Source organism: Globicephala melas, chromosome 12, assembly GCF_963455315.2.
Source record: "Globicephala melas chromosome 12, mGloMel1.2, whole genome shotgun sequence".
Taxonomy (NCBI): Eukaryota; Metazoa; Chordata; class Mammalia; order Artiodactyla; family Delphinidae; genus Globicephala; species Globicephala melas.
Genome location: NC_083325.1, coordinates 42,610,390 through 42,633,866, shown reverse-complemented (window position 1 = coordinate 42,633,866; position 23,477 = coordinate 42,610,390). Strand labels below are relative to the sequence as shown.

At 37.4% G+C, this 23,477-nt stretch overlaps 1 long non-coding RNA gene across 1 annotated transcript in view; it reads right to left on the bottom strand.

The window, feature by feature from the left end:
• Positions 1–2,132: 2,132 nt before the first annotated feature.
• LOC132598240 (uncharacterized) overlaps positions 2,133–23,477 on the bottom strand; it is a 363,047-nt gene continuing 341,702 nt past the window's right edge. The window contains exon 5 of the long non-coding RNA XR_009566235.1: positions 2,133–2,185. This is a non-coding gene — a long non-coding RNA (uncharacterized lncRNA). The remainder of the gene's footprint in view (positions 2,186–23,477) is intronic.

The window sequence follows — 23,477 nt, the reverse complement described above, 5'->3', positions numbered from 1 at the left end:
TCAGATGTTCCAAGGATGATTTCTGAATTTTATCTACCACACGTTTGACGTAAAATTCTTTTAAGGATTGGTCTATACCAATTGATTTGTCACCAATTCACTTAGCCTTGACTCCTCTCTAAATAGGCTTTCATCCATACCACTCCATTAAATTGACTCCTGTAAGAGTTATCTATGATATTCATGCTACTAATTCTATTGGTCAGCTGAATCCTCATTTTACTTTACTTATCTTCAGCATTTGACCTATTTAATCATGTTCTCCTTCTTGAAACACTTTCTTCATTTAGATTTCAAGGCATCACATTCTCCTGGCTTTCCTCCTATCTCACTAAGTGTTCCTCCTCATTCTCTTGACTGGTTCTTCATTCTCTCCACAAAACCCTTAAATGTTACAATAACTCTGGGTCTTGTCCTTCTAATCTGCACTCATGTTCTTGTTTTGGTTTTTGTTTTTTTTTTGCGGTACACAGGCCTCACTGTTGTGGCCTCTCCCATTGCGGAGCACAGGCTCTGGACACACAGGCTCAGCGGCCATGGCTCACGGGCCCAGCCGCTCCGCGGCATGTGGGATCCTCCCAGACCGGGGCACGAATCCGTGTCCCCTGCATCGGCAGGCGGACTCTCAACCACTGCGCCACCAGGGAAGCCCTGCACTCATGTTCTTAAATACTTCATCTGATGTCATGGTTTTAAAGATTCTCTATATGTTGATGACTCCCAAATAGATGCCTCTATTTTTGACCTTTCTCTTGAAATCCAGATTCTTATATCTTGCTTCCACTTACCATCTTCATTTAGATTTCTTTCTAAAAAGCATTAATTAATAAACGGACCAAAAGCAATGTCTTAGTTATCTCAGTTCTCAATATGTTTTCTCTATTCCTCAACTCAGTGAATTTTAAGTTCAGTATTCAAATTGCTTAGGTCCAAACCCATGGAATCATCACTGACACTTCTTTTTCTCTCATACCACATTCAGGACACTGAGGGATGCTTTTGGCTATATCTTAGATATACCCTGTATCCAACCACATCTTAAAATCTCCACCACAAATTTGGGTGGAAAAAAAGAGAAAAAATAATATAATTTAAGGGGTTTATAAATCGATCTACCATACAAATCCTAGTCAAATATTTCCTTGTTTAAAATTATTAATACTCACAGTTACTTTAGGATAAAATTAAAATTATTTTTTATGACCCCTATCTAGACCTTATTTACCTTTGTATCTTCATCTCTGGGTACCTAAGTTTATAGCTTACACTTAATGACACTGAATCACTCATATTTCCTGGAGCAGGCAGAGTTTTCTCTTCTAGAAATATCATCACCCTAATCCCTCTTTTCTAAATAAACCCTAATATTCCTTCAGTACTCTGCTCATTTGCCACAAACTGAGGAACCATGGATCATACAAATATATTAGTCTTCCAACTCATTCAATGGCAAAATTAAATAGAAAAATGATAAAAGTCCATGTTCACACATAAAGGATGTCTCAAGGCATTGTATGTGAAATAGGTCCTCATTAGTGGCCTCTTGTAACTTATCAGGGAATAAGATTTCAAAAGTACCATGAAGATCAACCAAAACTCTTCTAGAATCTATTCGATTTTCATATGTACACTGATCTAAAGGCAGTATCAAAATTCATTAAGACCAAATACAAATATTACTACTGTCAACTACATAACTTCGAGGCATTTAATTATTAGCACTCTTGTCTTAAAGAAGAGAAATTCATTTGAGATATGTAGAATAATGGCTCCCCCAAAGATGTCCATATCTTAATTCCTGGAACATATGAATATGTTACGTTACACAGCAAAAGGGAATTATGTTTGCAGATAGAATTAAGGGTGTAACCAGCTAACTTTAAGTAAAAAATGTTAACCTAGAATATCTGGGTATGCCCAAGGTAATCACAATGATTCTTAAAAGTGGAAGAGGGAGGCTGAAAAATAGAATGTGATGACAGAAACAGGGAGAACAATTTTCTATTTGGCATAAAGTCTATTGTTCTAATTCTTTTCTGAGGTCTGATAGTATCTCTCTTTTCTAATTTGTGATATATTGTTATATTCTTACAGTAAATCCCCCAAACTCACCTACTTTTGCTTCAAAGAGCTCAAGTAGAGTTCTGTTATATGATTCCAAATAAGTCTGAATTTTTAACATGATCTAGAGAAAAAAACAAGAACATAAATGTGTAAATCACTAACTGGGAGGAAAACGTTTGGAAAAAATACATCTGACAAAGAACTTGAATCAAGAATATATAAAGGACTCCTACAACTGAAAAAAAAAAAGATAAAAATGGGCAAAGAATTAAATAGACAATTCAAAAGAAGACATATGAATAGTCAAAAAGCACATAAAGATGCATAATCTCTTTAGTTATCAGGGAAATGCAAATTAAACCACAGTGTGATACCATTACACATCAGAAAGAAAAGCTAAATTTAAAATGACTGTCAATTATGTATGTTGGCAAAAAGTGTAGCAATTGGAACTCTGATACGATTGCAAATATGTAAAAATAGAGTAAAATCACTTTGTCAGGGTGTTTGGCAGTTTCTTGTCATTTTAAACATACACCTACAATATGACCCCAAAATTCCATTCCTAAGAAAACTAAAAATTGTGTCCATAAAGACAAAAACAAATAAACAAATTTAGATTTGAATGTCCATAGAGACTATTCATAATAGGCCCAAGATGGATACAACTCAAATGTCCATGAACAGAAGAATGAATATAAAAAATAGAGCTATTTTCTTAAAATAGAATAATATCCAAAACTAAAAAGGGAAGAATTAGTGTTATTTGCAGTAACACAGATGAATATAAAATTTATGCTGAGCAAAAGCAGACAAAAAGAGTATATATTGTATGATTCCATTTTAATGAAATTAAAAGGCTGAAGAACTTTCACAGATTCGGGGAGACTAAGGTGCCACAACTAAATACAATGCAGGATTTTTGATTGGATCTTAGAACAGAAAAACAGCCTTATGGGATGTCATTAGTGAAATGCTAATAAGGTCTTTTAAGTTAATAATGTTGTATCAATGTTTAGTTAATAGTTAATAATATTGTATCAATGTTAATTTCCTGATTGTAATATTTGTAACATGGTTAAGTAAGTTGTTAACATTTGGAAGAAACTGGGTGAAGGGTATATATACATGAATGCTCTGAACTATTTTTGTGAAATTTCTGTAAATTTATTTCCATCCTTAAAAAAACTAAAAATATAACTATCATATGACCCAGCAATCCCACTACTGGGCATATACCCAAAGAAGACCATAATTCAAAAAGACACATGTACCCCAGTGTTCACTGCAGCACTATTTACAATAGCCAGGACACGGAACTAACCTAAATGTCCATCAAAAGAGAAATGGATAAAGAAGATGCTGTACATATATACAATGGAATATTACTCAACCATAAAAAGGAAACAAATTGGGTCAGTTTTAGAGATGTGGATGGACCTAGAGACTGTCATACAGAGTGAAGTAAGTCAGAAAGAGAAAAACAAATATTGCACATTAACATATATATGTGGAATCCAGAAAAATGGTACAGATGATCTTATTTGCAAAGCAGAAAACGAGACACAGACGTAGAGAACAAATGCATGGATACCAAGGGGGGAGGGGGTGGATGGGATGAATTGGGAGAGTGGGATTGACATATATACACTATGATGCTGTGTATTAAATAGATAACTAATGAGAAACTACTGTATAGCTCAGAGAACTCTACTCAGTGCTCTGCGGTGACCTAAATGGGAAGGAAATCCAAAAAAGAGGGGATATATGCATACGTATAGCTGATTCACTTTGCTGTACGGTAGAAACTAAACACAACATTGTAAAGCAATAAAAACTAATTTAAAAAAAAGAGTAAAAACAATTATTTCCAAAAAAATTTTTTGTAACAATAACAGAACGATCTAGGATCAAACAATCTCCCCTCTGGATCCTCAAAGCATTTACATCACATCTTTTTCCCAGCTCATCCTTCAATTTAGTATTTCCCTATTTCCCATTCTAAAACTATGCAGCATTTGTAGAATGGAAGAATGGCCAATCTTATTTTTCTGAGAAGCAGAAAGCTTTACCTGTTGCTCTATTGCTGATCCTACTTTGGAAGCATAAGCTGCTCCTCAGACTGATAAATATCTCAGACTTCTACCTCTAAAACACGACACCTTTGTAACATCCTTGAGTTCCCCACCCCCTACCCTCTCCTCACTGACCCTCTCCACACACACATAAAATGAAATGGCTGTAAAGCTGCTGGAATTTGTTATTCTCTAGAGAACAAAATCATTTTATATTACTGGTCAAAAATTAATGCTTTCAAAATGAAGCTTTAGCCTGACTAGGAAACCCCTGAAGTCAGGTGTGTCCAACTGTTCAACAAACAAAGGAGCAAGTAGATTCTGAATAAGTCAGTGAAGATCTGCCTGAGAAAGTTACTACCTTCAAGGGGAGCAGCTGTAGTCCTGAAAATACATCCTGTCTCAACCAAGTGCCTCTGAGAGCAAACCTACCCTATTTCTCAATATTTTCATCATTCCCCCAAGACCTACCCATGTGAGTTAAAAATGATCACAACCTTCTCTAAACTTTGTTCATACAGTTTACCTCTACTGTACCATGTTTCAAATATTGCTTTGAAGTCTCATTATTTATGAACTTATCTTCTCTAGATGTCTAGAATGTAAGTTTCTTGAGAGCAGCCCCATATCTTAATCACTTCTATTTCCTCATGATAATTAGTATCATAGCAAATGCCACATGAGAATTTGAGGAATTACTTACCTTGGTTTTCACTAATATATTAGAATCCATTTATTAGTTTTTAAAAATTCATTCAAATTATAGAGCACTAAAGACAATTTTGTGTCTAGTTCGAAAATATCCTTGAGATTTTTCTCAGTTTGAAACTTTATGAAAAGGCAGTTCTCCATACAGTTAGTGAGAACAGAAACTCTCTCCTGACATGTTTCATTGAACAAAACTGGAACGTAGGTCAATTAACCCATTCTATTCCATGAAGATAGAATGAAAATTCATATGAACTTTCCCAGTTAGGACAACCAAAAGAGAATTGTAGATGACTCATTGTATCCAAACAGAGGACTATCTTCAGCACAGATCTGTTCCTCAGATTTGTTAATTCTGAAGGCCTTGTGGTGATTTATAGGACAGATTACATTTCCATGAAAGGAAAATGATGTACATAAATCCTGAACCCAGAAAAGTATAGAGAGTCATATCACCTCTGGGCTAATATGTGGGAGGGAGGAAGGGAGAGAGGGAGGAGGGCAGGGCAGTACCAAAGTCTTATCTTAACATCAAATGCCTTGCAGTAAACAAGTGATTTCATAATACCAACACACACACATTAAGCATTAAATACTCGGGCTTCCCTGGTGGTGCACTGGTTTAAGTATCCACCTGCCAATGCAGGGGACACGGGTTCGAGCCCTGGTCCAGGAAGATCCCACATGCCGTGGAGCAACTAAGCCCGTGCACCACAACTACTGAGCCTGTGCTCTAGAGCCCGTGAGCCACAACTACTGAAGCCCGCGCACCTAGAGTCCATGCTCTGCAACAAGAGAAGCCACCGCAATGAGAAGCCCACGCACTGCAACCAAGAGGAGCCCCTCACTCGCTGCAACTAGAGAAAGCCCGCATACAGCAATGAAGACCCAAGGCAGCCAAAAAAAATAAATAAATTTATTTGAAAAAAACATTAAACACTCATAGAATTTTTCTAGATTTCTATGGTGCTTTATGCATATTATTCAAACACTAATGGTGTTAATGGAAAAAGACTTCCAATGCTAAAATGAGTAATAAATAATACTTATGACTTCTCCAGATAAACTACTGTGGCTCTCTTAAGTACAGAAGCAAGTTGAGAACAAGCAAATTTGTTTTAAAAAATTAAAAATCCACTGAAATGCCTGAGAACTTTGGCAACTTTGCAAAACAAATACTGCACAGCACCAAGACTGGATGCTATGAAAGTGATGTTCAAGAAAAGATGATGTCCAGTGTTTAAAAAGGAATTACTCTGGTATATGACTTCTGACTATACTGGTAAATTATTTTTAAACTGTTACATAAATATGGCATGTCCTCGGTGCTAGGAAGTTTCTGAAACTGTTTTGATACCGTTTATTTTCTTTCTCATTTACACAGGGAATAAACCAATTTTTACTAAGCTGGATTTGAAGGACATCCAGTTCTAAGCAGAGGAGATAGTCCAATTTTTACTTATGGGCTGTGCTTCTTACATTTACTCAAATAAATTGCTTTCAATTTTGGAATACTCCAAATTAAACTCATAGTAAGGTAGGCTTAAAATGAAAAATACATAAATAAATATAACGAGATTTACTTACATTTGTTAAAGTTACTACTTTTTCACTATTACATATGATAACTTTAAAACAATATTCTATGCACTTTTAAAGAGGTGTAGAGTGAGAAAATATGGGGTTTAACCCACAACATGATTAGGAAAGAAGCACTGTGATGGTTAATTTTGTGTGTCAACTTGGCTGGGCCACAGTGCCCAGATATTTATTCAAACATTATTCTGGATAATTCTGTGAGGGTGATTTGGATAAGATTCACATTAAAATGGGTAGGCTTTAAGTAAAGCAGACTGCTCTCCATAATGTGGGCAGCCAGTCGAAGCCCTGAATAGAACAAAAGACTGGACCTCAGCGAGAAGGAATTCTGCAGCTTGATAGCCTTTAGACTTGAACTGCAACATCAGCTCTTGGCTGGATCTCCATAATTTGTTAGACTTGCCAGCCTCCATAACTGTTATGAGCTACTTCCTTTAAAATAAATCTCTTTACACACACAGACACACACAGACACACACACACACACACACATGGCCTATTGGTTCTGCTTCTGAATAACCCTGAGTAATAAAAGCTATATCTGAAATGCAGCCTCAACATTAAGGGCCCTGTTATTTGAGGTTATTTGAGATATGAGGTAATCAACATTCTTCACAGGACAACAAAGATCCTGTTGAAATAAGAACAAGAAATCTGCTTGGAGATCATTATAAATTCATCCAGAGCTGGTGAAAAGAGAAAAATCATCTAGCGTCCTTTATTTTAGAAAAACCATTCCTCTTATGACAGTTTTTAATATTCTGCACTTAAAAGATGAATAACAAATAGTGATGAATAATAAACATTCCACTAAGTTACCCAATGGTACCCTACTGGTAACCAAGTCCAGAGTTTTTCAACCCCAACTTGACATTTGGACCAGATAATTCTTTGTTGTGGGTACCCCTCCCGTGCATTATAGAATGTTTAACAGCATCCCTGGCCCCTCACCAATAGATCCCAGTAGCATTTCCAAATTGTGATAATAAAAAATGTGTTCAGATATTGACAAATTGCCTTTGGCTGAGAGGAACAGGCCTACACCAAAGCTGCTATCTTAGTCTGCTCAGGCTTCCAAAAACAAATACCACAGTGTGGGTGGCATAGACAACAGAAATGAATATTCTCATAGTTCTGGATGCTTGAAGTCCTAGATCAGGGTGCCAGTATGGTCAGTTTCTGGTTGTTCTCACATGGTGGAGAAAGAGAGCGAGAGAGAGAGAGAAAGAGAGAGAGAGAGAGAGCAAGAGTGAGAGCGAGAGAGAGAGAGAGAGAGAGAGAGAGAGAGGAAGAGAATATGAGAGAAAGAAAGTTCTGGTGTGTCTTCTAATGAGGAAAATAATCGTACAATGTGCTCACTCTCATGACATCATCACAACATACTTACCTTACAAAGTCCCCATCTTCGAATACTAATACTATCACATTGTATGTTAGGGCTTCAACATATATAAATTTGAGGGGACATAATTCAGTCCATAGCAACTACCCCTGGAAAGTTTGAAAGTATTTGAAACCTTGTATTTCATGTCAAGTTGATATTAAAATTCTTATTCTGTCAATGTTTCTTTCTAACATAAAAATGAGGATTCTTTTGATAAACTCTTTAAGGAAAAGTAAGATTACCCTGGGGCTCCCTTCATATAACTCCAGGAAGAGGAGTCCCAAGTTCAAGAATCACAGGCATAAGGAGACGAAAGATCAGGATCTTACTGTGTACTTTTTACTATTACTATCTCCAGCATAAGTATTTTGTAGAAATGTCTTTGTAGAAAAAAAAAAATAGACTAGATGATCTCCAAAATTTCTTCCATTTCTTAAAAACCTGCATATCTGTGAATTAAAAAAAAATGCTTGCAGAAACTTGGAGTGATTCATTATTTTAAAAGGACCTTGTGAGTATACAGTAGATAGTTTAAAATATGTGAGAGGTTACCAAATAAATGAGAGCTTATTGTTTCTGTGTACTTCTAGAAAGCAAAATTAGGACTAATGGGTTCAGGTTACAGACAGGTGAGGGGTACGGATTTCAACTCAATATAAAAAAAAAAAAAAACTTTCTCACACTCAAAGCTGCTAAAGTGGAATAAGATGTTTGATGAAGCAGTAAGTTGCAAGTCATTTAAAGTGTTTGAGCTTATAAATCATTTTAGTGGATGAAATAAAGGGATTTATGCATTAGAGAAAAACTAGATTGCTTTTGAGGTCTCTTTCAGCCTTAAAATTATATGATTCTGAAGAGATCCTTTAAAAAAATAATAATGTGAAAATGAAATTGTGTGTGTGTGTGTGTTTTTCCTAATTTGCTATACAAAAACAAGCAAAGAAAAGAAAAACACTAAGTGCCAAACATGGCAATTGTTCTCAACTAAAACAATGCCCTTGGCAAAGTAAGATTCTCTCTGTGATGTACTTTCAAGGAAGTGATGTCAACAATAAGGGTCACTTGGAATCTCTCTCACATGAGTTTAGGCCAAAAGTCATGGTGGGGAGCTCATGCATCGTGATCTCTTCTGGCGCTGCACACTTGCCTGTTCTATGCCCACAGAGAAGAGAGGTGCAATCAGTCACAGTGCAAGAAAGGTGACTACAGCAACATCAATTCTGAACTTACTATTTCACAAATGAACAATCAGGGAAGTTTAACAGGTTCATCTGATCCCTAGATAATCAGCTCATGTACAAACTTTCATATATTCTTCACTTTCTCAGCCATTCACCAATTTGTGACACATCAATCGCACCATTTCTAAGTGGCTACAAACTTTTCAGGGACCTCTGGTTAAATTTTTTAATGTGAGAGTGTTTTAGGACTAATTAATTATAGCCAAGGAATTCCTTGGTTGTGTTCACATCAAGATTGATATGATAATGCTTTGAGACCTCTGGGAAACTAACAATATCAAATGTGGATGAAGCATCTTCTTTCCCTGTTATAAGATAGAATCCAGTGGCTGAAGAGAAGTAGGACTTCAGTTGAATTTGAAAGTCAAAGGCAAAATCTGAAAGCCTAGAAAAAAGACTGGCTCAGGGCAATATTTTACAATAGGGCAGATTTATTTTAGGGTTTTCTATTCACCCTCTCATATTCACTCAACAAATATCTATTGACTATAGACTACATAAAAGGCCAAGTCCTCCCAGTATTCAGAACCTAATTCTGCCTTTCTCTTCCTGTCCAAAGACAAGGACCTCGAGATTTCCCTAAAGCCCTGCTGTTTAAGAAATTAGTCACACAGAAATAATTAACATGGCTACTTGCAGGTTTGGATTTTTCTTAAAGGACGCTTCCAAAAGACACCAAAGGGCCTAAGTTTTAGTTTGTACTACCTGTACTGGTAAACTGTATTAGGTCGAGAGGGTATAAGTGTCCTTTCAGACTCCCCTAAATGATGGCAACATACAGCTCTGACTTATTCTGTATAAATAGGGTTAGTACAATTCTTTCCAAAACTGTTTTAAGAAAAGTTACTTTAATAAATTTTTGTTGAAAGAATGAATAAAGAAAAACAAACAAAAACCATATAGCTTCTTCAGCAATAACTTTTTCTTAAAACCATCATTAAAACAAAAATGGAGAGGAGCTTCAAGATGGTGGAAGAGTGAGATGCAGAGATCACCTTCCTCCCCACAAGTACATCAGAAATACATCTACATGTGGAACAGCTCCTAAGGAACACCTATTGAACGCTGACAGAAGAGCTCAGACCTCCCAAAAGGCAAGAAGCTCCCAACGTACCTGGGTAGCGCAAAAGAAAAAAGAAAAAACAGAGACAAAAGAATAGGGACAGACCTGCACCAGTGGGAGGGAGCTGTGAAGGAGGAAAGGTTTCCACACACAAGAAGCCCCTTCGCGGGCAGAGACAGTGGATGACGGAGGGGGAAGCTTCGGAGCCTCGGAGGAGAGCGCAGCCACAGGGGTGTGGAGGGCAAAGCAGAGAGATTCCCGCACAGAGGGTCAGGGCCGACCGGCACTCACCAGCCCGAGAGGCTCGTCTGCTCACCCGCCGGGGCGGGCGGGGCTGGGAGCTGAGGCTCGGGCTTTGGTCAGAGCGCCAAGAGAGGACTGGTGTTGGTGGCGTGAACACAGCCTGCAGGGGGTTAGTGCACCATGGCTAGCTGGGAGGGAGTCTGGGAGAGAGTCCGGGAAAAAGTCTGGAGCTGCCTAAGAGGCAAGAGACTTTATCTGGCGGCGTGTGAAGAGAGAATATTAAAAGCGCCACCTAAACGAGAGACAGGCACAAGCTGCGGCTACCAGTGCGGACCCCAGAGACGGGCATGAGATGCTAAGGCTGCTGCTGCAGGCACCAAGAAGCCGGTGTGCAAGCACAGGTCACTATCCACACCTCCCCTCCCGGGAGCCTGTGCAGCCCGCCACTGCCAGGGTCCCATGATCCAGGTACAAATTACCCGGGAGAACGCACGGCACGCCGCAGGCTGGTGCAACATCACGCCGGCCTCTGCCGCCACAGACTCGCCCCGCACCCGTACCCCTCCCTCCCCCCGGCCTGAGTGAACCAGAGCCCCCGAATCAGCTGTTCCTTTAACCCTGTCCTGTCTGGGCGGGAACAGACGCCCTCAGGAGAATTACACGCAGAGGCGGGGCCAAATCCAAAGCTGAACCCCTGGGCTGTGCAAACAAAGAAGAGAATGGGAAATCTCTCCCAGCAGCCTCAGGGGCAGCAGATCTCCACAATCAACTTGATGTTCCTTGCATCTGTGGAATACCAGAATAGACAACGAATCATCCCAAACTGAGGAGGTGGACTTTGGGAGCAACGATATATATATAGTTTTTCCCTTTTTCTCTTTTTGCTCTTGGTGCTCCGGCTGGGTGTCAGGCCTGTGCTTCTGACATGGGAGAGTCAACTTCAGGACATTGGACCACCAGCCTCCCAGCTCCACATAATATCAAAAGGCGAAGATCTCCCAGAGATCTCCATCTCAACACCAAGATCCAGCTCCACTCAACGACCAGCAAGCTACAGTGCTGGACACCCTATGCCAAACAACTAGCAAGACAGGAACACAATCCCAACCATTAGCACAGAGGCTGCCTAAAATCATAATACAGTCAGAGACATCCCAAAACACAGCACCAGACGTGAACCTGACCACCAGAAAGACAAGATCCAGTCTCATCCACCAGAACACAGGCACCAGTCGCCTCCACCAGGAAGCCTACACAACCCACTGAACTAACCTTATACACTGGGGTCAGACACGAAAAAAAACCCAGGAAATACAAACCTGCAGCCTGCAAAAAGGAGACCCCAAACACAGTAAGTTAAGCAAAATGAGAAAACAGAGAAACACACAGCAGATTAAGGAACAAGATAAAAAACCCACCAGACCAAACAAATGAAGAGGAAACAGACAGTCCACCTGAAAAAGAATTCAAAGTAATGATAGTAAAGATGATCCAAAATCTTAGAAATAGAATGCAGAAAATACAAGAAATGTTTAACAAGGAGCTAGAAGAACTAAAGAGCAAACAAACCATGATGAACAACACAATATATGAAATTAAAAATTCTCTAGAAGGAATCAATAGCAGAATAACTGAGGCAGAAGAACGGATAAGTGACCTGGAAGATAAAATAGTGGAAATAACTACAGCAGAGCAGAATAAAGAAAAAAAAATGAAAAGAATGGAGGACAGTCTCAGAGACCGCTGGGACAACATTAAACACACCAACATTGGAATTATAGGGGTCCCAGAAGAAGAAGAGAAAAAAACAGGGACTGAGAACATATTTGAAGAGATTATAGCTGAAAACTTCCCTAATATGGGAAAGGAAATAGCCACCCAAGTCCAGCAAGCACAGAGACTCCCATGCAGGATAAATCCAAGGAGAAACATGCCAAGAAATATATTAATCAAACTATCAAAAATTAAATGCAAAGAAAAAATATTAAAAGCAGCAAGGGAAAAACAACAAATAACATACAAGGGAATCCCCATAAGATTAACAGCTGATCTTTCAGCAGAACCTCTGCAAGCCATGAGGGAGTAGCAGGACATATTTAAAGTGATGAAAGGGAAAAACCTACAACCAAGATTACTCTACCCAGGAAGGATCTCATTCAGATTAGACAGGGCAATTAAAACCTTTAGAGACAAGCAAAAGCTAAGAGAATTCAGCACCACCAAACCAGCTTTACAATAAATGCTAAAGGAACTTCTCTGGGCAGGAAACACAAGAGAAGGAAAAGACCTACAATAACAAACCCAAACCAATTAAGAAAATGGTAATAGGAACACACATATTGATAACTACCTTAAATGTAAATGGAATAAATGCTCCAACCAAAAGACATAGATTGCCTGAATGGATACAAAAACAAGACCCATACATAAGCGGTCTGTAAGAAACTCACTTCAGACCTAGAGACACATACAGACTGAAAGTGAGGGGATGGAAAAAGATATTCCATGCAAATGGAAATCGAAAGAAAGCTGCAGTAGCAATTCTCATATCAGACAAAATAAACTTTAAAACAAAGAATATTACAAGAGACAAAGAAGGACACCACATAATGATCAAGGGATCAATCCAAGAAGAAGCTATAACAATTGTAAATATTTATGCACCAACATAGGAGTACCTCAATACATAAGGCAAACACTAAGAGCCATAAAAGGGGAAATCAACAGTAACACATTTATAATAGGGGACTTTAACTCCCCACTTGCACCAATGGACAGATCATCCAAAATGAAAATAAACATGGAAACACAAGTTTTAAATGATATATTAAATAAGATGGACTTAATTGATATTTATAGGACATTCCATCCAAAAATAACAGAATACACTTTCTTCTCAAGTGCTCATGGAACATTCTCCAGGATAGATCATATCTTGGGTCACAAATCAAGCCTCAGTAAATTTACGAAAATTGAAATTTTATCAAGTATCTTTTCTGACCACAACACTATGAGACTAGATATCAATTACAGGAAAAGATCTGTAAAAAATACAAACACATGGAGGCTAAACAATACACTATTTAATAACCAAGAGATCACTGTAGAAATCAAAGAGGAAATCAAAAAATACCTAGAAACAAATGACAATGAAAACACGACAACCCAAAACCTATAGGATGCAGCAAAAGCAGTTCTAAGAGGAAAGTTTATAGCAATACACTCGTACCTTAAGAAACAAGAAACATTTCATATAAACAACCTAACCTTACACCTAAAACAATTAGAGAAAGAAGAACAAACAAAACCCAGTTAGCAGAAGGAAAGAAATCATAAAGAGCAGAGCAGAAATAAATGAAAGAGAAACAAAGAAAATGATAGCAAAGATCAATAAAACTAAAAGCTTGTTCTTTGAGAAGATAAACAAAATTGGTACACCATTAGCCAGACTCATCAAGAAAAAAGGGAGAAGACTCAAATCAACAGAATTAGAAATGAAAAAGGTGAAGTAATAACTGACACTGCAGAAATACAAAAGATCGTGAGAGATTACTACAAACAACTCTATGTCAATAAAATGGACAACCTGGAAGAAATGGAGAAATTCTTAAAAAGCACAACCTTCCAAGACTGAACCAGGAAGAAATAGAAACTATAAACAGACCCATCACAAGCACTGAAATTAAAAGTGTGATTAAAAGTCTTGCAACAAACAAAAGCCCAGGATCAGATGTCTTCACAGGCGAATTCTATCAAACATTTAGAGAAGAGTTAATACATATCCTTCTCAAACTCTTCCAAAATATAGCAGAGGGAGGAACACTCCCAAACTCATTCTACGAGGCCACCATCACTCTGATGCCAAAACCAGACAAAGATATCACAAAGAAAGAAAACTATAGGCTAATATCACTGATGAACACAGATGCAAAAATCCTCAACAAAATACTAGCAAACAGAATCCAACAGCACAGTAAAAGGGTCCTACACCATGATCAAGTGGCGTTTATCCCAGGAATGCAAGGATTCTTCAATATATGCATATCAATCACTGTGATACACCATCTTAACAAATTGAAGGAGAAAAACCATATGATCATCTCAATAGATGCAGAAAAAGCTTTCAACAAAATTCAACACCTATTTATGATAAAAACCCTGCAGAAAGTAGGCATAGAGGGAACTTAACATAATAAAGGCCATATATGAAAAACCCACAGCCAACATCGTCCTCAATGGTGAAAAACTGAAACCATTTCCACTAAGATCAGGAGCAAGACAAGGTTGACCACTCTCACCACTATTGTTCAACATAGTTTAGGAAATTTTAGCCACAGCAATCAGAGAAGAAAAGAAATAAAAGGGATCCAAATCAGAAAAGAAGGAGTAAAACTGTCACTGTTTGCAGATGACATGATACTATACATAGAGAATCCTAAACATGCTACCAGAAAAGTACTAGTGCTAATCAAGTAATTTGGTAAAGTAGCAGGAAACAAAATTAATGCACAGAAATCTCTTGCATTCCTATATACTAATGATGAAAAATCTGAAAGTGAAATTAAGGAAACACTCCCATTTACCTTTGCAACAAAAAAGAATAAAATACCTAGGAATAAACCTACCTAGGGAGACAAAAGACCTGTATGCAGAGAAGTATAAGACACTGATGAAAGAAATTAAAGATGATACAAATAGATGGAGAGATATACCATGTTCTTGGATTGGAAGAATCTAAATTGTGAAAATGACGCTACTACCCAAAGCAATCTACAGAATCAATGCAAGCCCTATCAAATTACCAATGACAGTGTTTTTTTTTTTTTTTTTACAGAACTAGAACAAAACGTCTTAAAATTTGTATAGAGACACAAAAGACCCCAAATAGCCAAAGCAATCTTGAGGGGAAAAAATGGAGCTGAAGGAATCAGAATCCCTGACTTAAGACTATACTACAAAGGTACAGTAATCAAGACAGCATGGGACTGGCACAAAAACAGAAATAGAGATCAATGGAACAGGATATAAAGCCCAGAGACCCACACACATATGGTCACCTTTTCTTTGATAAAGGAGGCAAGGATATACCATGGAGAAAAGACAGTCTGTTCAATAAGTGTTGCTGGGAAAACTGGATAGCTACATGTAAAAGAATGAAATTAGAACACTCCCTAACACCATACACAAAAATAAATTCAAAATGGATTAAAGGCCTAAATGTAATCCTAGACACTATGAAAATCTTAGAGAAAAACATCGGCAGAACACTCTATGACATAAATCACAGCAAGATCCTTTTTGACCCACCTCCTAGAGAAATGGAAATAAAAACAAATGGGACCTAATAAAACTTAAAAGCTTTTGCACAGCAAAGGAAACCATAAACAAGATGAAAAGACAACCCTCAGAATGCGAGAAAATATTTGCAAATGAAGCAACTGACAAAGGATTAATATCCAAAATTTACAAGCAGCTCATGCAGCTCAATATCAAAAACACAAAGAACCCAATCCAAAAATGGGCAGAAGACCTAAATAGACATTTCTCCAACAAAGATATATGGATTGCCAACAAACACATGAAAGGATGCTCAACATCACTAATCATTTGAGAAATGCAAATCAAAACTACAATGAGATATCATCTCACACCAATCAGAATGGCCATCATCAAAAAATCTAGAAACAATAAATGCTGGAGAGGGTCTGGAGAAAAGGGAACCCTCTTGCAGTGTTGGTGGGAATGTCAATTGATACAGCCACTATGGAGAACAGTATGGAGGTTCCTTTAAAAACTAAAAATAGAACTACCATATGACCCAGCAATCCCACTACTGGGCATATACCCTGAGAAAACCATAATTCAAAAAGTGTCATGTTCCACAATGTTCATTGCAGCTCTATTTACAATAGTCAGGACATGGAAGCAACCTAAGTGTCCATCAACAGATGAATGGATAAAGAGGATGTGGCACATATATACAATGGAATATTACTCAGCCATAAAAAGAAACGAAATTGAGTTATTTCTAGTGAGGTGGATGGACCTAGAGACTGTCATAAGGTGTGAAGTAAGTCAGAAAGAGAAAAACAAATACCGTATGCTAACACATATATATGGAATCTAAAAAAAAAAAAAAGGTCATGAAGAACCTAGGCACAGGATGGGAATAAAAAAGCAGACCTAGTAGAGAATGGACTTGACGACACTGCGGAGGGGGAGGGGTAATCTGGGACAAAGTGAGAGACTGGCATGGACATATATACACTACCAAATGTAAAACAGATAGCTAGAGAAAAGCAGCCCCATAGTAAAGGGAGATTTGCTTGGTGCTTTGTGACCACCTAGAGGGGTGGGTTAGGGAGGGTGGGAGGGAGGAAGATGCAAAAGGGAAGAAATATGGGGATATATGTATATGTACAGCTGATTCACTTTGTTATAAAGCAGAAATTAACACACCACTGTAAAGCAATGATACTCCAATAAAGATGTTAAAAAAAAAATGCCTCTGTCATCTCGTCAATCACACCCATATATTACGGGAGTGACTGACAATGCTCTCCCAAGTTATCTCTAAACTGAAGTACAAAATTAGTGGAGCTCCCCAAATATTGGGCATTTGTTTGCAGGTAAGACTATGAATCTGACAAGGAAGTCTGTAGGGAGGAAGAATAACTTATTTTCAGGGGAATTCAGATGCAATATTGTATTTTCTGGAATACTTGAAGAGCAGATGGTGAAGGATAAATTTAATTCTATAGAAAAAGCAACTGTGTGTATCAAGGGAAACCAGCTACCAGCATGTAAAATGTGTTGCCCTTTTATTTTTAGTGTGAACTATAATGTAATTCCCTGAAATAGCAGTGCTGCTATCATAAATATCCTGTAACTATGGGGTTTTCTCAGTGTGTGACCAGAGAAATCTGCATGGATAGCTGGAAATAATCAAGGCATGCTTGCTGTTTTTGAAGGTACTTTGCCATTAGAAAAAAAAAAAAAAAAGAAAAGAAAGAAAAGAAAAAAAGAAAGAACAAAATAAGCTAAAGTCAAACGGTACCAAAGCCATGTATTATGGAAGAGATGGTTTATATTCATGTAAAAGTTGAAAAATAAATGCATGAAGGTTGCAAGGCCTAAAAGGATGAAAGAAACATTACGTAAAAGATTCCACTTTGAAATTGTAAAAGGCAGGCAGACATCTCCTTTATACATCACTGATGGGATGAGAAGCTTTTCAGACCCTTCAATAATAATTCTTATATATGATTTCATGGAATCTCTCATTATTTTAAATGTCGTTGGTGGTTATTACATACAAGCTTACTGAGAATTGAAGTGTAAATTACTACCATACTAAAATGAACTATGATGTGTCACTCATATTCACTTTTACTAGTAGTAAAGGTTGCAAGAGCAAGTAATACCTACTTTAATCCAGAACATAAATTCTGTTTAAGGAACATTTATTAGATTTTTAAGCAATCAATATATTGAAACATATATCCTTACATAAATAAATTACAGAATAGATTTACTAAGTTTCATGCAGATTCCACCAGTAGAAGGTACAGTCTTGCCCTCAAACAGAATACATTCTGGACTAAATTAGCTTTAACAAATTCTGGCATACCAAGAATGTCCATATTCACAGTGGTATAACAGTGTAGGGATGCTTTTTTTTAATGTTATTTTCCAACAAATAGTGTAATCAATAGAGAGCTAGAATTCTTGGTATCCTGATACTGAAAAGAAGCTTTTTCCAATTTACTAACTGCACAGTGTATATTTCTTCAATGTGCACCTAATCTATACCTTAACATTTAATAAACCTCCTTAAATAAACTCAGTGTTCATTATGTTTCCTTAACGTCCCTCAAGAAGTTATTTTAGTACATTAAAACCCATAGAGATAGTTTCATGGCAGGAAGGGAGATTTCTCTTCTTTAGCTTTCTTTTTCTCGAAATGGCTAGTTTACAAATGTTTATGCCTTCAACAAATATTTATTTTGTCCTATAATGATGTCAATCACATTCGCAAGGATAGAAAAAGAGAGGAGAACAAGACGGTAAAGTTCTTGGTGTTTATGGAGCTTAGATTTCACTGGAAAATTCAAGCCATAAACAACTACATAAACCACTTAATATAGCATTAGATACTGATACATATAATGAAGAAAATAAAACAGGGTAATCGGCTGGGGGTGGGATGGGGTAGGAGTGGGGAGGGTGGTCAAACACATGGTTAGGAAAGGTTTTCTAAGACGGTAACATTTAGACACAGACCAGGACACAGAGAAGGAGCAAAAATCTAGATAAAGAGCTTATCAAGGAGAGGAAGTATCAAGAGGAAAAGCCCTAAGTTGAAAAGACTTTGTTTTCTAAACAGCCAAGAGGCTGGTGAGACTGGAGCTGTATAAGCAACGAAGGTGAAGGTGTTTATGAGACAGGCTGGCAGGACCAGATCTTGCAGGGCTTGGTAGGGCAGCCTGTGACGTGAAGGTGTTACTTTAAGTTCCATAGACATTTATTAGAGGATTTTAATATTATCCCTCTGGCTGCTGTGAGAAGAAGGATATTTAAAGGTATTTAATATGCCAGGTCAAATGGACTTCTGCACCCTCTTTACTTATCTTGGCATACAAGGTTCTGTGTTTGTGATGTTTCACCTTTTGTTCTATTTCCATAGAAACTGTTCTTGCTGTACCAGGCTGTAGGAATTAGTTTTCATTTTTTATTTGTCTATTTTTCCTTAGGCAAATAGTCTCACTCCCCTGTGCTTTATTCTATTGAAACATAACCTCTTTATATACTTCTGCCAATGTCAATTAAATATCTTATTTTTTTTTTCTAGGACTTAACTTAGGCTTCTTCACCTGGTGTTATCAATATATTTAATATGTATGCTTTCTATTGAATTATTAGTGCTTTTGATTAAAAAAAAACATAACCAGTTTATAAAAATAACATTTAGATAACACCACCCAATACTACTCTCACCACATATGCTGCACTCCCCCTCCTCCATAAAAACCCAAATGTCTAGAAAAGAATTCTGTCCATAATAACAAACTTTCAACAAGTTTTTTTCCACATTAAAAAGCAAGATTTTTTTCCTTTTTCACAAAATGGAAACAGATCAGTCTGACATTATTCATTTGAGACATAAGTGATCTTCCAGGCAGTGTTGAAAATTGGCTTTATTATTTTTCCATACTCTATTTTGGGAGGCTTTTTAAAATACGTTTGATGACTTCATGCTTATTCTTCATGCCTCAAAAATAGCCAAAGGCATCTCAGTTTACTTATGTCCAACAGACAATTACCATATACTGTGACAGAGGAATGAATAAGCCGTTTTCCCTTCCCTCCAGTGTCTCACAGTTGACAATACAGTCTGAAATTCTGAAAATTAATCCAAGAATTTAAAAAGAATATGATGCCTATTCAGATACGGAGCTCAATGAACACACACAAGAACTATACCTGAATTAAATTCTAATTTCTCCTCTTTCTGATAGTGACCTTTTTCTGTGCAGATTCAGCACTTTCCATCATTCTTAAGCTCACTCCTACTCATGCTTTTCCTCTCTTTCTTCCTTTACCTCATGGACCTCTCTCCTGATTTCACAAAACATTTGCTTCTTTCCTGTACCAACTCAGATATACTTTAAAAATGAAAACACCTGAGTGATTCTTTAATGCATCTTGCTAGAAATAACAGTTCTGATAGTGGTTCTTAGAAATTATTATCCTTCTATTAAAAAGTGAACAGAAAAAGGAATTCTGTCCTGACCTTTCGTGAGAAATGTTTGTATGAATGTCACTGATATATTTGTAGGCTCTGAAAGGTCATTCGTGATTAACATGACACATGGAAGCTAAATTTTTTTTAAATTCCAGAAGTCATCTTGTTTTAATTTTTTTCATGAATGAAGGGAATTTCTGATTATATAGTTGAGAGTTTATTTTTTTGAAAAAATAACAAATCCCTAACAGGTAGTAAGTGATAGTAATTTAGTTTTTTCTCCCCTTCTTTTTTAATTATTGCAAACTGTTTCAAACTGCAGAATACCAGCGAGACAAATGGGTACACATTTTTCTCCCTCAGAATCCACATATAGTTTCCACAAAGACATCTAAACTTCTCTTCAACCAAAATAAAACAAAAGAAGATAATGTTTATTTATATTTTTAAGAGTCAGAGTTGGGAATAGAACATTCCAATGGCACAGAAGGACTGGCAATTTCTACATGTGCTTATGTTTCTAATAAGATCTATTTTCTTTCAAGCTATCTAGAAGTGCCCACCCATACTGAATCTATAATGTCAAGTTTTTTCTTCTACCAACCTCCAGTATTCTTATTTCATTTTCATGGAAATAAAAAAACAAACATCACCACCACACACACACACATCTGGGCTGCACACCCCAAATAACAACCAAGAAGCGAGATGTCTTGCTTAAAGCTTAATGTAGTGGGCTTTAAGTAGTAATTTCAAAGTTCTGCCTGGGCCTTAGATGTGCAAAAGTGGTCCTGAGCTCCATTTGTAGACAGGGGATATACAAAGTTCATAAAAATTTTCTTCATAAAGAAAATTTGAGGATATTTTCCTCTTAAGAGATATGAAAGAGAGAAGGACGGAGCAGAGAAAGAGTAAAGTAAAAGGACTAAATTCTCATAATGGATAAGATCTGAATCAGGGATAAAAGCGGACTCAGATTCCTCTTGTAGATCACCTCACTGTCTTCTGGGCCTGCATTTTATCCAGCCATGGCCATAGCAACTAGCTTCACATAGGTGTACCTGAAAGCATCTCCCTTCAACTGCACTGTGGAGTCCTTGCTTTCTGCCATGAGGTTTCTCTGACTACCTGACTAAAATGCTTGTGAAATCCTGCCAGGCTCTCATGCAGGTATGGCCTGGATATGCATGAGAGTGAACACTTCATGGAGCAACACCTGACCAATGGACCCCATGGATAAAGTCTCTGCTCTTCTGTCTCTTGGGCAGATGATTCTGAAATGCATTCTTTGGGGTTCTGCAGAAGGTCCCAGTGGATCAAGTCCCAGGTGACTACCTGGAGAACACACTGTGTATGCTGTGTAGGCCTAGTCTTCTTTCACTTCACTCTTCCTTAGTCCAAAATTACTATTCCCCATCAAATCTTTCCCAAATAACTGAAACCTAAGCTCCACCTGTATCAGCCTAAGTACCTAGCATAGTTATCAGGCAGATGGTGTTCGGGAAATATTTACTGAATGAATGAACAAATGAATGTCATGAGATAGGATAATGTATATAAAATGTATGCTTAATGCATGTAACATAACAAAGGCTTTTTAAATACTTGAGTTGTAAAGAGTCCCAAAATATTCAAAGAGCACTTCCCAAAGGATGACGGTAACAGTTCATGTCAATTTAGAGTTAGAAAGGACTTTGAGTTTATCTAGGACAAAACATTTCCAAGATAGGAATTCCTCTCCAACATTCTGGCCAGATAAAATCCCAAATTTAGTACTCTGTGTGTATCTATGAAAAGAAATGTAGGACTTCAGAAGGAAGCACACTCTATTTTTTAACATATCGGTTCATAAATTTTGTTTCTATCAGTATAATTTGCTTCATACAACTTCCAATTGTTAGTCTTACTTTGCCTTTCGGCTAACATGTTTCAGTTGTCTTATAGTCTTCTATTTTGACTGAAAAGAGAGAAAATTTCTACCACCATCTTGCAGGGCTTCTCTTGACTAAACTTTCCACAGAAACCTTTCTAATGCCCATCAGATGACATGGTATTCCACTGTACTCAGATGCTTTATGAACTTGTCAATACCCACTGATCCTGCATCAGTTTGTCAATGATCTTCTTAAATTATGTTATCAAAACCAATATACAATATTTCGGTAGTGTTCTGGCTAGCCTGGAGTACAATGGGATTATAATCCTTATATTCTGGAAACAATTCTTCTTCTTTGGCATCTTGAAAATATTCACTTCAAAAGATCTATCCAAATTTTAGAGCTCCTTTCACTGGATTCAAAGCTACAATCATGATAAACATCCCTGATGCAGACCATTTGCCCTGACGGGGTCCTCATATTCATATACAGGAATACTGTTAAGAAGACTAACGCAGGGCTTCCCTGGTGGCGCAGTGGTTGGGAGTCCGCCTGCCGATGCAGGGGACACAGGTTTGTGCCCTGGTCTGGGAGGATCCCACGTGCCGCAGAGCGGCTGGGCCCCTGAGCCATGGCCACTGAGCCTGTGTGTCTGGAGCCTGTGCTCCGCAATGGGAGAGGCCATGGCAGTGAGAGGCCTGCGTACCGCGAAAAAAAAAAAAAAAAAAAGAAGGCTAACGCAGTTTTAAATATACCTAAAACATTATTAATTAGTATTGTTATAGTATTACTAATAAAACAACTACTATTTCAGTATGGGCCTTGATTGGATTTGAGGGTTTATTAACTGTTACATAGGACCTAATGCGTTATTTCTCTAGTCTTCCATTAGTTGAATCAAAATCTGAGAAGCAATAAGAAACACAAATTCTACACTAAGATTCAGACCTAATATTTGATATCAGCTTACTTACAAAATCATTTTTCTCCTTACATTTTAAAATGTGGATTTTCATCTTACTGTATGGATTTCAGCAGGATACATTATAGATGGATACCATTTTTATAGCAAAGCGTGTTGACACAGTTTTTCTAACGTTACAGTCAAAGATCTAGGGATTTGCCAACACATTTGTTCTCAAACTTTATTTTTTTTTTTTTTTTACTCAAAAGAAAATGATGCCTAGAAGCATAAACAAATAAAACTAATAGAGCAGACCTGCTCTGGTAGAATGGTATGATGCTTACCATCTCTCTCTTTTGCTGTGGGTGCTCACCATTGAGGAACTTGTATAGAATTCCTAGAGCTCTTCAAAGAACAGTTTTAAAGCTAATTGTCTTTAAGTAGTAGAGAGAGAAAAATGATACAGCAGCAAACTTTTGGAGACTCAAAAATGAGGATGAGAGGCAGAGTGGGAAACTTAAAGACATCTGAGAGACTTTCTACCTAAACTGAGAGTATTCTTTTTAAACCATGA